At 44.8% G+C, this 16,510-nt stretch overlaps 1 protein-coding gene across 3 annotated transcripts in view; it reads left to right on the top strand.

The window, feature by feature from the left end:
- The window catches only part of KCNIP1 (potassium voltage-gated channel interacting protein 1), a 1,074,046-nt gene that overhangs the window by 840,059 nt on the left and 217,477 nt on the right, over positions 1 to 16,510 (top strand). The gene's annotated exons all lie outside the window — the stretch shown is intronic.

Here is a 16,510-nt window from a genome sequence, read left to right as displayed (position 1 = left end):
TAAATGGGGAAGGAACCTTTCCCAGTCTTTCTGGGTATCCATGAATGTACGGATCATCTGTTTGAGGGTGCCGTTAAAGCGTTCACAGAGCCCGTTGGACTGGGGGTGATATGCAGAGTTCAAGATCTGTTGTACCCCACATATCTTCCAGAGCTGGTGCGTTACTTCAGCGGTGAACTGAGTGCCCCTATCCGAAATAATCTCCCGGGGAAATCCCACGCGGGAGAATATTCACATCAGGGCATCTGCTACCGTTTCTGCGTGCACATTGGTCAAGGCCACTGCCTCAGGGTATCTGGTGGCGTAGTCTACCACCGTTAGAACGCATCTCTTGCTGGAGGGGCTAGGTTTAGCTAAGGGCCCTATTATATCTACTGCGACCCGGCTAAAGGGTTCCTCAATTATGGGGAGGGATCGTAGTCGGGCCTTGTATCGGTCACCCCTCTTCCCTACCCTTTGGCAGGTATCACAGGTCTGGCAATATCGCCGTACATCCTGGGAAATACCTGGCCAAAAGAAATTCTGGGTCAGCCTGTGTTTAGTACGGCTTATCCCTAAGTGTCCGGACAGGGGTATGTCGTGCGCTATGCGCAGCAGTTCTAATCTATATTTTCGGGGAACAATTAATTGCTTAATGGGTATAGGCATCGCTCCAGCTATTACTTTCTCGGCTTGGCGGTATAGGAGTCCCTTATCCCAGGTGTACCTTTCCCATCAAACCCTGCCTGATTTTTATCTACCCGGTCCTTGTACAGCTGTAAGGAAGGGTCTAGGGCCACTTCTGACCCAAATTCTAGGGGGGACGCCCAGGGGGTGACATTAGGCGTGGGGGGTACATTGCTTACCTGAGCCTCAGAGTGGTTAGGTGGTGCTGTGGTGCGAGCCTGTTGTCGGGTTACAACCGGATAAGCTTCCCGGATAGTAGATTGGGGAACAAAAGCTGAAGTCAGCTCCCCCAGATCGTTGCCCAAAATAACGTCTGCGGGTAAATCCTGCATCAGGCCCACCTCCACATTCCCATTCCCCGCTCCCCAATTCAGGTGTATTTTGGCAGTGGGGATCTTGTAGATCGCTCCCCCTGCTACACGTACTGCTACACACTCCCCCGTGAGGTGGCCTTTGGGTACTAGGTGGTTGCGGACCAGCGTTATAGTGGCTCCAGAGTCTCGCAACCCCTGTACCTTCCTCCCCTCCATCTGTACCTCTTGCCGGTGCCCTTGGCGGTTGTCAGAGGCGTACCCAGAGGTTCCTCGGTGGAAGCTAGGACCTCGGGTACTCGGTAGGGTTCCGCTTGGGCACAATGAAGCGCTGCCCGGTTGTTGGGTGCCGGGGTATTCCAGCTGGGACGTGGTCGGTTGCGGGGGCAATCCCGCTGCATATGTCCCTGTTGGTTGCAGGTGTGGCATCATATCGGGGGTCGAACCCGATACCTGGGGGTGTAGGTGTTATTGCTTACCCCCGGGCATGCTGGGACTGCTGTGGTTACTACTGGTACTGGTGTGGTAGGTCCATACGTGGTTTTTGGTTGAGTGCGCTGTTCTTGTAGGGTGCGTGGCTTCCGATCCCGCACCCAATTCTGCAAATGAGCGGGTATCCCGTCAAAGAACTGCTCCATTACCAGGAGTTGAAACAGTTCTTCTATGGTGTGGACTTGGGTGGCTTCCAACCATCCTTTTGCTGCTTGTTGTAAACGGTGCGCCCATTCCGTGTGAGTGTCTCTGGTGAGCTTTTTAATGTCTCTGAATTTTAGTCGGTAGGCCTCTGAGGTAATCGCATACCTAGCTAGAATGGCCTGCTTTACCTTTGCATAGTCTGTACTGTCCTCGTCTGGTACGGCACGATATGCCTCTGCAGCGCGACCAGATAGTCTCCCTGCCAGTAGGGGTACCCGATCCTCTGCACTGATATTGTGCAAATGGCATAACCTTTCAAAATCCTACAGGTAGTCATCTACCTCACCATCCGCTTCCGAATAGCTTTTGAAAGCTTGATATGGAATTTTCGCTTTCCCTGGCAGGATGTGAACAGGCGTTGTGGCTCTTTCTCCTGTTTGCTGGTTCATCTGCGACCTTCGAAGCATGATGTATTCCTGCACATCTGCACAAACCCTGTCCGCCATCTGGTCAGCTAGGGCTGGTGGAAATAAAGCCATCCTGCTCCTGTATTCCTTTTCAAATTCTGTTTGCTCCTCCTCCTTTGGAGGTGCTGCAGCAGCTGCGTCTCTGTCTCCTTCCATTAGCTCTGCGATTAGTATAGCCTTTGCCTTGTTGCTGGCTATTGCTCCCCTTGCCTCCAGTAACTCTTTCAAAGTACTTCACTTTAAAAGTGCATAATTCGTGCCCAATTCACCGTCCGTTCGTGCGTTTCCACGTGTTCCCGGTTCCAGTTTCAACTGAAGGAGTAAACTCACGAATTGCTGCCTCCTTTCTTCTATTCGTTAGAATTCTGCCGAAAGTTGCTTTGTTGGGTAGTTGAAATCCCGTCGCTTGCCACCAATTGTAGCGGAGAGGTAGTATAATCCACAAGGTCTCCGCTGGTAGACAGGAAAAGCAGGCAATAATCCACATAGGCAGGTACAGCATACAATAATCCAGGTAGCGTAGTAAGAATCCTTCCCTCCCAAGAACTAGACGAAACATAGGCTGGGAGTCAACAGAGTTCTTTATTCACAGGTACAGTTAAGTGGATTATCCCCTCGTGCAGCAGAACCAATATTTTACATGAAAATGCATAACTTTAACAATATTCGTTGGATTGAAACGAATGGACGTTCGGTATATAGCTCAGGTCTGAGCGTACATTTCGGGAAATTACCGCTCCGATCCCAGCTTAAATAACCGAACGCCGCACGAAACACACATTATTTCTAAGTTACATTCAAACTACCGATTGACCTTAGATAAACACATTACCGAAGGACCGGGGCTCCCGAACGGTTTGGAAGTCCAGGGTATTTGTGCCGCCGAGTAGCCGATTTTAGTTCCAGGCGCTCGCCGACCAAATACCGCTGGGCTAACAAAGGATCCAAGATGGCCGACCGCCGCGTGGTCGGTAGTCGAACGACGGCCACCCTGAATCCTCTTAATTACCGATTGCAAGAATGTTGCAATCCTTAATGGGAGCCACACGACCTCCTGTATGTGGTCTCCATTCAGTAGTTTGTTCGTTTCACGAACAGTGTTGAAATTCACTGTTCGTGAAACAATTGCTTGAATGCTGGCGGTTTGCATGCCGTCAGCATACGAACGCTATAGATCACCAGAACCATATTACACATAACACACATACGCTTGGTTCTTTTAAGTGGTATACACATGCAATAACATGATACATACAGGAATAACAAAATACAGTGGCTGTGTTTGCCACAGTACATACCTGGGTAATGCCGTAAGCCAAGTCTCTGTCATGCCAATCTTTTCTTCTACATAAACATTTTTCATCAAACGATCCCTGAAGTTCTTATGATGCTTAAATGAAAATAAAGGTCTTTCATTAAAACAAGAACGTAATATAGGGTCATATTGCAAAATCTTCCAATTTTTGTTCACAATATGCATAATTTCACTAGAGAGCATTGAATAAGTAGGCATACACGGGATGCCCTTGTTCCCATCCCTTACCATCATCTACCAGTTTCCATCTCGGGGTTACTCGACAACTCTCAACAGGCCATAGGACCCAAGGCCATTGGGCCCCAGAGGGGGCCAGTGCCCCATTTTCCTGCTTGTCTTGCCTCAGAACCTGTATTAATAATGCACAGGGGACAGACCAGACTCTTTCAAGGCCCCTATCGTTGCTCCCCTGGTGGGCCCCGGTGCACAGACTCAGGAGGCCCCTCCGGGAAGGTAGCACCAGCCCCTACATCTCTGAAAGTTAAACCAAGGCCCATCGAGCACAGTAGCAACCACAGCCTATCACCCAGGGACATACCGCCACCGCCCCGGGCCCATAGCCCAGACTGCCCCTCCCAGGACAGTGGTGCACCCTCCCCCATCCCCCACCCTCAGCCCAACGTGACTTAAGTTCTTAGACTTTCAGTCCACGGAGACTTGACGTCCCATTTACATGAATGTGCTTAATATAGGGTGCACATATACACATCTCGATCATGGCCCAGTGGTACGTAATTGACCAGCAAAAATGGCCCAATGTGTCGATGAATCTACTCCCCCACGAATGGTAAAATCCCTTTCCTGAGCCCCACCACTCAAAGCCCTGGCAGTGTGCCTATGCTTCTGGGTGGCCCTCTCACAACCCTCTTTCCCACCCAAAGGGGCTGGTGTAACCTCCCTTTCAGTGCAGGTATGGGCCATAGGTGGTGATGACAGGCCCGCAGCTGGGGGTATCAAGGATAGTCTGAGTCCCAATCGGGTATATCAGAGGCCTGTGGTCCCAGGATCACGAGTGTGAGACATTAGGATGTTCACCGTAGGTCGGGCCCAGCGTGGGGATGCATTGCTTGACATCGTTTAACTCATGTGAAAATTTTCTTGCGTGGAAGTAATAGCTGACTAAGATACCTTTTGATCATGATGAAAGGTGATGCACAAGCTTGTGAAATTATCTTGGTATTAAATTCATTTTCCTGATCATACACTGCAGTATTTACTCATGGTTAGCTCATCCACTCACAGCAGAAAGGACAGAAAATAGAACATGGAACTTGAACTTGGTATGAATAGATCCACCCCTTCCCATCAGGCATTTTTTCCCGGTCCTTCATAGCAGTTATGAAGGAGTCTACTTTTAATTCGGCACAGATTTTTCTTCTATGCTCACCAGCCAATATTTTTGTAGGCTCAGCCAGGGTTCAGCCTCCTATCCCTGAAGACCCAGCAACAGTACATCTCTAAGAGTTGCTAGCCTGGGTATCCCATTTAGTGACCAGGGGGCTGAACTCTCCCTCAGGGAAAGACTCAACTCTCCCTCAGGGGGATAAAAGCGGCCCAGTGCATACATGCGACCCAGCCAGTGTTCAGCCTCTTATTCCTGAAGACAACAAAACAACAAACAGCACATCTGTAACCAGCCTGGGTACCTCCAGACCAAGAGGTCTAACCCAACAGGGGATGACAGCAGTCCACAGGCTTCCATCTAACAAATAAGACACAGTCACTCCTGAATACAGAGAAGAGGCCAGTACCCATGATAAGATACAGCTTCCATTAGTGACTGAATGTGTCAGGTTTAAAAAATCATGCCATATACATGTGTGTACTTCAAAGTCCATGCAGATACTTATTCCTATCAAGGCATGTGGCAATTATTGCAGTTATCTGTGTATTTTAGCACATAAGCATAAGTCAGAGCGTGGATCTTCTAGCTTATCTAAATCAACGTAAGAGACCAAGATAGCCTCTGCATGAACTGGTATAAAAACACATTCTCAGTATATGTTGTAACAAATGCTGGTATTCCAATACCCATTCATTTGGTTCCTCTCGAACTGCTTGGTATTTAGTGATTATAGCTTGCAGTTCGGGAGCGGATTCCTACATTCCAAGGAATCAAAGTACAGCATACAAGTAAATTCAGTGGTTCAGTAATCCCTTCCCCAAACATCAGTCAAGACTAGATGAAGGGAACAATTCTCACAATCTATTGGTGTACACAATCTTTATTGGTGTTTTTTTTTTTTTTTCAATACCATACCCAGAAGAGACATTTGCTTAACCCAACTACCCATGCACTAGAGTTGCAGATCACAAAACATAAACTATTAAATATACATCCCATACATATAGGAACCCCAAAAATAAACCAGGAAAGTCAAATCAACCAAGTCTTTTCACATGCTTTTTACAGGGCCCATATGTAGACATGGCACTCAGTGACGGTGTTTCGTCACATATGTGACGGAGCACAACATCAGTGTATATTTGTCCACTATATGCTCTAACTAAGAGTTTCTATGAGGACACAGTCTCAGTAAATGCTCTATATATGAGTTGGTGTGAAGCACAGCCTCAGCATATGTATCCGTTAGTTGGTCTATAGAGACAGCTTTAATTTGTGTATCCACTATATATTCGATGTATAAGTTACTGTGAAGATACAGACTCAGTATGTGCCCTCTGCACGCTCTATGTATAAGTTGGTATGAAGACACAACTTCAGTATGTGTCCACTATATGTTCTATGTATTAGTGTGAAAACACAGCCACAGAATATGTGATGATATAAAAACAAATCCTCAATATATGAGTTCAATATAATCTTTGAGTATGTTAAGGTAGACAACATAAGTATATATGTCTAACACAATATCTATGTGTGGGTTGCTTATGGGTTGCTGTTGACTCGCAGTTTATGTGAGTGATATAATCTCTGTGTATGAAGTGCTGTAAAAACAGTGTCTCAGTTTATCTGACTCATATAATCTTAGTATATGTGCTGGTGTGGACACATAATATTACTGTATATAGTAAAAATCTATATACTAATACATCCTCGAGATATGTTAGTATATTACGTGTGCAAGATTGTTATTATCAACCACAATATATACACAGCCTAAGTTCAAATGATGTAAGATATGTGTATGAACTGAAAAGTGTATATAATTATTTTCCTTCAAAACAAATGTACTTTTCCCTGGGTAAAAACAAACTGTGGATTCTCTCCTTCAGTTTTCTGAATGAAGAGGATAAGAGAAATATGCTGCCACACATTTGTTTCAGGATAAGCAATTAATCACTATAGATGAAATGCAGTTGTAACGAGCCTCATGTACTTCGTGAAGTACGTTCGTTCGCACACATCCAAAATGCTAGGGACTTGGTGATCATAGCCCATTCGAATAGTATGCTGATTCGTACTTTCCCGAAATCCAAGCTGGTTGTGAGAATAAGTAAAGCGGTTCATCATTTGCATACCCAAACATCAGTTAAGACTTGATGAAGGGTGCAACAGGAATTAAAGGGAAACTCCAGTGCCAGAAAAACGATCCGTTTTTCTGGCACTGGAGGGTCCCTCTCCCTCCCACCCACCAATCCCCGGTTACTGAAGGGGTGAAAACCCCTTCAGTCACTTACCTGGGACAGCGGCGATGTCCCTCGCCGCTGTCTCCGCCTCCGCGACGCTCCTCCTAGTGATTGCGTCGGCCGGTGGGCGAGGCTAATCTCGCTCACCGGCCGAGGAGACCTAATGCGCATGCGCGGAAATGCCGCGCATGCGCATTACGTCTTCCCATAGGAAAGCATTGAAAAATCATTTCAATGCTTTCCTATGGGGTTTTGAGCGACGCTGGAGGTCCTCACACAGCGTGAGGATGTCCAGCGACGCTCTAGCACAGGAAACCTGTGCTAGAAACTAGGAAGTGACCTCTAGTGGCTGTCTAATAGACAGCCACTAGAGGTGGAGTTAACCCTGCAATGTAAATATTGCAGTTTATGAAAAACTGCAATAATTACACTTGCAGGGTTAAGGGTAGTGGGAGTTGGCACCCAGACCACTCCAATGAGCAGAAGTGGTCTGGGTGCCTGGAGTGTCCCTTTAATTATTATGGCCAGCATGCCCACTTATATACACAGACCCCCAGCTCTATCTCAAGCAAGGACATAGCAAAACACTCCCACAAAACACACAAGACACTTCCAGGCTTCTGTGTCTGCAAGATAATTTAGTGTACTTTACTTAAACGAATTATCTCCCAGGCTCTAGAGGTACAAATTATAAAACGTAAAATACCCCAAAATACATACAACACATAAAGGAACCCCCACAAATATTATATCCCCGGATAGCCTGGATCTGAGTGCCCAAGTTGTCTAAATAGCGCTCAAATCCCACGAACACAGCCGAATCACCATGGGGTAAAGTTTTGCCTCACCGCACATGTGGCATCTGCCCAAATTAGTTCCAGAGAAATAGTGGTAGTGGTCAGTCACTTTCGGGAGTTCCATATGAACAAACAAAACTAACTTGTGAATAAAATACATAGTTTTTATCACAGCAGGTGTTGCTGAACCTGTCTGGGTGCCCCTCCCACTAGAGACAATGAGTTCTGATTTCCAAAATGGAGGCTGGTAATCTTAAGTAGCAGTTAATAGTGGTTTATGTGTGCAGACCTATGCATATAAATGAGAAACAATGTTACCAGTGTATTTCTATTGCCAGGTATGATTTCCTCATTGATAAGGACAATTAATGTTTTTACGTTTGACAGCAGTGTCTCACCTAAATATATATTGCTGATTGCAGGTGCACAGCTGGGGCTTTTTATTGGCTCCCATGGGCAATTCACTCTCTGAAGCAGTTACCCATATACAATCGGTATGCTTGACTTTGTCAAATTAAATTTGACTTTGATTTAAAAGTTGTGAATACTAGCTGCTTGTTTCACCAGGTTACAATTCCAGTCATCATTTTTTAATTTCTGCAAGATTTGCCTCTGCAAAATTTCACTTGATTTTGATTGCTAGTGGAATGACTCTTCAGATCCCAGACCAATCTACTAAGTGTACTCTTATTTCACTTGATACAGAACAATAAGGGGGATCCTTGAACACGAAGTTCCACTACTGACATTTTCTGTTTTTTTGTTTTTTTTAATGGATTCTTCTGGGTGTCCTACTATCTGGACTTCCCAGTCGATATGTGGCTTTAAGCTGGGGGGATGGGGGTAAGGGGGTGCATCTTGTATAATATAATGTAGCCTTTTTGGAACAATCATTTTACTGATATTTTTCTCAGTCTCTGTACCTAGATTCATATAAATGATGTTAATTTCTAACATTCTATTGATGTAATATTTGTGAATTTTCTGCTTGGACTGGTGTTAATATGTTTGTAGATAAACTAAGCTGCACTAAGATCTTTAAAATCACCATGAGTTCTGCAGTAAGTCCTTCATCACTATCTGAAGATAAAGTCAGCATAAGTATATAGTTGTTTTGTTCTCACAAAGACAATTGAATATCTTTGTGATTATTTAGGTATGTTGCTACAATGGATCCTTTGCCACTGGTTACCACCTGTTCATTGATGTGCTACATATTACCTATGTGTATTGATCAACAGTGTCTAATCATTTTATTACATTTTGGTTCTAATGTTTAGCATAATTTGTATTATTTACAATATTTTTATTGTATGTATGTCCTGATCTTGGCCTACATTTCCTACTTATAATTAGTAGTTGTCACATGTTCTATGGTTCATCCGGATATTTTTTTACTCTCTGAATGATGTGCTCCTTCTTGCCTTTGCCTCATAATATCAATTTTTTTTTGTTATTGGATTCTACCTCTCCTGTAATGTATTATTACTGTAGCAAACATTCCATTTACAGTGTGAGATGCAGTTGAGTCTGATAACATTGTTTTAATAACAAACTCTCATATCTATCTACTAACTCTTCCTTTTCTTACAGGCAGCTATTGTTTGTGTTTCCTGTAGCTATAGGTAAGAAGCTCACAAGGCAAGATGAAGCAGTGAGAATTATGCCTTTAATAAATGCATACTTCCAGAGAACAGTGTAATTTTTCAGTTTAATTTCTCCTGTTTTTTTTTTAAATTCTTTATTTTTGCATGTGCGTATGAGTTACAGACAATCTTGCAGGGCCACAACAGCAACTGCAGGCATATTCTTGGTATTACAATGAGTGGCATTCAGAAACGGCACATTTTTATATATGAAAAGCGCAAGTTTTGTTACATTCTAAGCAGGCGTATATAGATGGCAAACTGATAGGTGTCGCTTAGTGGCCCTTCATCTGAGACAATTATTGTGATAGTAATGTATTTAAGTGGCATTATAGATGATTACAAGCTTTAAGTGTATACATATTGTGCCAAGAGGAACTGCACACATTTTAATTGAGAGTGTAAAGCAAGAACTAGTTGCTACGTCAGTGTGTGCATACATGTCTAGTCGAGATGGCCTAGGGTGTTACATCGCAGTATTAAGATCTGAGACATGGCTTGCCAAGGACCTACATTATTACTGACAACATTAATAGGCTATAGAGAACTTAGTGAAGTACAAGCTGTTATTGCCGCTGGGAGACCAAGTCCCGCCGCACTAGGGCACTTTCACACAGTAAAATAAAGTATGACAATTTGAAACGCTGTGGTGAACTGAGGGCACAAGTCTAACGTTGTACATCTGTACCAGTCTTAACATCCGCGTTAGTCTCCACTTCACCAGAGTTCCCCGTGTGTCCCTCAAGCTGTTGCGGCATGCCGGCTGTCAGGTGTGGCGGTCAGATGAGTTTCACGGCTCCTTCATGGCAGGTTGGGGATGATAGGCTGGCTTTGCGGCAGGGATATGCGGCTCTGTGTGTCGGAGACCAGTACCTCGTCTTGGCGGGAAGGTAGGGTTTTATCCGCGGAGCGTTGCTTGTAATGCTGGCTCGTTGTGTCCCTTTGGCTTCGCCGGCTTCTGGCCTGCTGAGGTGCTGCCATGCTTGCAGATGGTTAGTTGTTGCAGATCGATGCTGTCGGGCTTAATGTTCCTGTCCTCCGCCGTCAGCGCACATGGCGTCCGCCATTTTGGATGAGGCGCCCTGCTTGTGCTGCAGCGGTCGGTGTCCCAGGGCAAGGACCGTACACTACTGATTGTATCTTTGCCACGTGCAACCAACCGACCGATACACCAGTATATGCACGTACACATACCACGTGGCAATCTCGGCCTACTAAATTTATTTTTACCGAGATTCCACCACATTCCCCCCTTTGATGCTTCTGATATTTCACAATTCCAGATGCATCACTTAACCATAGTTTGCTTATACCTCAAGTTGCCATGAACCAGACCAGACTTTGCGACTCCCTAAAGATACGAATCCCTCAGCATTCCTCTTCCTGTACTAGTTCTCCTTGATTTAGAGCCTCATACCTATATATAGCCATCATCTGTGCAGCAGCCTTTCTCTCTGCTATATTCTCTATAACGCTCTACACAGACCTAACTACCAAAGGAATCAGACATGGTAGGAGAAGACACAGCATTAAGATTAGCACGACTCCACCTACCAATCCCTTAAGTCCTCCAAACTGCTCATACCAGTTACCAAACCAACTACTTAGATTATACCCTTTCCATACCTGAGTAGGCACATGCGCCAGTTTAACCATATGGCTAGTAAGCTCAGCTATTGCTTGCCCTTCATCATCTATTTGAAGACAGCAATTGCTTAGGTTAAACTTCCCACATACACCTCCCTCTACTGCCAATAGGTAATCCAAGGCTAATCTATTTTGGTAAACGGCTGTCCTCATCCTAGTATTATGTTATGCTAGGAGATTGAGCGCTTGCGATGTCTCGTTGGTAATTATCTCAACCACAGCCTGTAACCTTATAATGCGGTTGAGCATATATATTGGGGTTCTATATCCAAAAGTACCATCCTCTGCCCATGTAGCTGGTCCATAATAATCTATAATACGCTGGGGAGGCCACTCATCTTCCCAGGTACCTATCTCTAGGGGTCCCCTCTTCTTTCTATGATTCACATCATATGCCTTAACTCCCAAAGTCTCTCCTGTTTCAATAGGCAACAAGAAGAAGGATGGTTTGAGCATACCTTCCCAGTCCTGTGGTAACTCCGAATAGGCTTTCTTACCACAGATCCAGTACAAATTTTCTGGGGCTTTCCAACTAGATGTAGCAGATAAGTCAAACCACACATCCTTTAAATTGGTATAACTTGCAAACGGGTTAGGTGGTTCTGAGACATTTGAAGCTGACCACCAAGTTGTATTCTTTGTATTATCATCATAAGCTTTTTGCCCTAGACAAGTTAACTCTCCTACAGATGTATTATACGTTATTCCTTTCCTTGCTATGCAAACATAACCTATGATGGAGGTCTTTAATCGCCACTCAGATTTACCTCTAACACTCATTTGATAATCAGCTTGAGAAGATGTTATCTGTTCAATTGTCTTAGAACCGGAATACATTACCTCCTTTGCTTCCCAGGGCCATTGGTCTCCCATATTAGTACCTCCACACACATAGCAGTTGGTTACATTAAGACTACCAGCAATACTCTCGGCTAGATCAATAAACAAGTTCTTAGCATTATGGGGGATCTTATTTTCTACACTCATCTCCTCATAGAAAGAATGGAAAACCTGATGAGTTTGGGATGCTACAGTATCGGTCTCTATCCCTATAAATATTATTGTCCCAGGATCCAAACCCGTCCCATATATCTGGAACCCAAATAAGTTTCCGAACCCATCTATAAACTGTTCAGGATTATTAATAAGTATATGGACTGGGTTACACTCCATAGACTTACAATATGGTTTGGTAGGCAACTTAGTAACAATCATATCCTTATCTACTGTCTGTCCCCAAGTTGCCCACCCTACACAAGACCAATATGGACAATAATTATAATCCTTATTTGGGCATTTTGGATCTATATACTTGTTCTTACTACTGGGGCAAATATACTTATCATTAGACCCATACGTTCTTTCCCATTTAAGATCCCCACATACATTCCACGGTTTTCTACCACTTGATATCGCCTTACATGCATCAAATAGCAGAACACCCGAAGAATGTACGGTTTCTAGTATTGTCTTATTTATTAGGGTCCCCTGTGAGTCTCCATTCCGAAGGATCAACCAAATCGTACGGGGTTTATACTCTGGATTGAAACACTTAGGTTCTCCTACTCCTAAATGGCATACACTATAATCTATTCCCAAGTAGCTACACTTAGATACATATCCCTTACACTCATATTGTGAATGCCAAATTAGGGTCTGCGAAATATGATTACCTGTTTTAGTAGTCTTAATGCAAACCTCACAGCCAGGTGTGTCGGTACCTCCACCTTCCTGAATAATTAAAAACACAAATATACACATTATCAAATACATTTCTCCCGACATCTTTCCTAATTCTTTGTCCGTGCGATGGCACCTCAGCTTCCAGGATGTAAGGGCTGCAAGGAATGGAGTTCTTCAATTCCTCTCTTCCCTTCACAGAGGTCCCTTCAAGACCCTCTGGCTATGTAACGTGGGTAGGTGGTCAGGCTTTATTATGGCCGTCAAAACACCTACTTGCTGATCTCTTTAATTACGCTTGGAGTCCCAATATCTCCTCGTCACTCCGACTGAGTCGTACGCTTTAACCGGATCTTGCAGGGATTCTCTGGGTCTGGTGTAGCTTGCCAAGAATCTACTGCTGCTGGTTTAACCCCGGGAGTGATGAATCCACGGAGTCACTTCAGCCACCTTTATAGCTGTAGGGGTAGACAAAAGAACAACATAAGGACCCCTCCACTTAGGCCCTAACGGTACACTGTTCCACTATTTTATCCAAACTTGATCTCCTGGATGATAACTATGAACAGGTGGATAAATATTCACAGGTAATCTATCTTGTACCCATTTCTGTACCTCCTCCATAGTTTTACCCAACTCTACAACCTGCTGCCGAGTAATTCCTTCTCCCAACTGACTCAAATCCCCCCTTAAGTTACCAAGCACGGGAGGTGGACGCCCATACATAATTTCAAAAGGTGAGAGACCCATCCTTCTGGTAGGTGTACTACGAATGCGCAACAGAGCTATTGGCAGAAGAACATTCCACTTGTGTTGAGTCTCTTGACACATCTTTGCCAATTGGTTCTTAATAGTTCTGTTCATTCTTTCCACTTTCCCAGAACTCTGAGGCCTATAAGCCGTATGAAGTTTCCACTTAATACCAAGCATATGAGTCAGTTGTTGTAGGCACTGGTGAACAAAGGCTTGACCATTATTCGATCCTATAGAACATGGTAGTCCATATCGGGGTATTATTTCTCGCAACAGGAATCGCACAACTTCTCCTGCTTTCTCTGTACGAGTAGGACATGCTTCCACCCAGCCTGAGTAGGTACACACAACTACTAGTAGGTAGCGATGTCCGCCGGATTTAGGCATTACTGTGTAGTCTATTTGGAGATCGGACATAGGGAGTCCTCCCATATACTGGACTCCCGGTGGTTTCACTGGTCCTTGCCTGCGATAGCTACCGCTAGCATATCTGCTTTCCTACGCATCTTTCGCTCTTCCTCCTTCTTCGTCTCTGTCTCCCTATTCATATATACACCTTAATTGGTATTTCCTTTAGTTGGGTTATAGACATCCCTACGAACCCTTCTAACTTCTGTAGCTTGCGCTTTATATCTCCGTAGGCTTGGCTGACAAAGGCAGAGTTAACCATTCTCGAATTCTCAGGAGCCTCTGGATTAAAGGGGGTATACAACCGGTATGCCTCCAATAATCAGTCATAAAAGACACTGGGCGATTCATCACATTTATGTAATACCTCAGCCGTCTTAGACATATTAATCGCCTTCTTCCCTCCGGCTTTCATGCCAGCAATAATAGCGTCCCTATATGCTTTTAAATGGGCCATATCTGCGCCATTGATATTCCACTCCGGATCAGTATTTGGATAATGTGCTGCGGCCTATGCTGCCGGGTTGGCCTGATTTTGTGTACGGGCCACTTCTTCCAGTGCTTTAATTGCCGCTTGGTTTATCCGTGTCCTTTCCTCGTTGTTAAACAATGTCATAAGCAGTTGCTGGCAATCAGCCCAAGTGGGATTGTGTGTCTGGACTATGGAGGTAAACAAATCCGTCATGGCTTGAGGTTTTTCAGTGTATGAGGAGTTATGGGTCTTCCAGTTAAATAAATCAGTAGTTGTGAAGGGAACATAAACGAATACTGGATCAGCGTGTTGTATCTGGCCGTCACCGTTAATGTGTGTCGGGCCAGGTGTCAATCGGAGAGGCATTTGATAATGTCGGGGTTGAAGGGTACCGGTCAGTTGTCAGGTTAGTATGGGGCTTTGTTTAGAAGCGTCAGTTAGGGGTTCCGGTCGAGGGGTAGTAAGACGAGGGGAAGGGGACGTTTTACTGAGGGGGAGATCAGTGAGTAAAATATTCCGGGCTAGGAGGAGCCTTTCCAGGATCTAGAGATGACGTCAAATCTGGGTAGGTGGGGTTAACGGAGGTAGGTACCGGAAGGGGAGGGTTTAAAACAAGAGGGCTGGACTCTGAACTAGAGGAGGGGGTAGGTGGGGACAACGGGGCATGGGGAGTAGCATTACCAACAGCACCTCCCCTTCCTCTTCCTGTGGAGGAGGAGTAAGGGGGCGGCATGGGGATCTCGGACTCAGGGGGCGTGTCCAAAATGGGCGTAATTACGGCCTTAGTGGACAAGCGAGTTCTAGCCACCATGACGCGACATTGTTCCTCGTGGCATACCCGGATCCATTTTGGCAAGTCGTTTACGGCCTGCTTCCAACAATCAATATACGGAAACTGGCCGTAAAGTTCAGGCCAACCTGATACAGCCACGTGTACACGCTGTACTAGATTAGGATCCAAACGGCCACGTGGTGGCCATGCAGCCACCAGAGTAGGCCATTCCCTACTACATAAAGTAGTCAGGCGTATTGGAGACATCTTTACCCCAAAATCATACACAGTGTATCCCTTTTTAAAGTTTTTCAACATACATCCTAAGGGATCCATAACCGTTGAATCTGACGCGCCCATACTCACAATGAAGCGTCGTCTCCAACAGAAACTAAACAAACACACTTCCAACGGTCACACCCGTTCCCTCGGCAACAGCACCACGTGGTACAGTTACTAAGCGAAACGCACACAACAAAACACTCAGGGAATTCCCGTACACACACAGCTGTTACACCAGTCACTAAATAACTATTACTGTGCCTTTTGAAAAAACTATACAGTCACCCACGCTATAATTCCCTATATCTGAATTACCCGTCTATAACACACCCCAGTAACATCGTCTTTACAAACAGTAGTTATAGTATGGTTAGCATTGTTTAGAGTACAATTTAAAGTCACAGTTCAGTTAGTAGTGGTTATGGTGTTAAACATACAACATAGACAACAGTTATTAGTACTTATTTACAATATCAGTAATTATACATGGTTATGGTAACGTGCGCTATAATACAGTTACACACTATTCACACTCTTGCTAGACGGCAGAGCTCACGCTATCTAGCAAGATATACACGCTACTACAACAATCTTTAACACATTTACAATTCCAAACCAATCTACTGGCCAGTACCTTGATGGACTACCTAAAACTATTTACATCCGTTTTGGTTAGCCACACTGCTCAAGCACCACATATAGCGAACTAGAGGGCTGAATTCACAACAGTACCCTCTTAGTCTATCTACTCTATCAATAGTCTAGTGGGTTCCAAATTTACACGCCTTCCCACTTAGCCAAGAAAGGTTGAGATCTAGCGAACCGAATTTACACAGACGCCGCTTAGTCTCCCGGTCCCTCCGACCTAGCGAACGAAATATACACCATAGAACGCTAGTCTAGACAAGACACCGGTGTCCGGCTTGGGCTATTTACACCAGAACCCAGCCTGACTCCAAACCAAAATTAAACGGGCTGACTACAGGGCGTTTAATTGAGCGGTGCTCCTTCCCTCCACTGGAGGGGGCAGATTCCAAATAACCCCTTATGGGCCTACCGCACAATCG

This window comes from Pelobates fuscus, chromosome 3, assembly GCF_036172605.1.
Source record: "Pelobates fuscus isolate aPelFus1 chromosome 3, aPelFus1.pri, whole genome shotgun sequence".
Lineage (NCBI taxonomy): Eukaryota > Metazoa > Chordata > Amphibia > Anura > Pelobatidae > Pelobates > Pelobates fuscus.
This window is presented reverse-complemented; position numbering and strand designations above follow the sequence as displayed.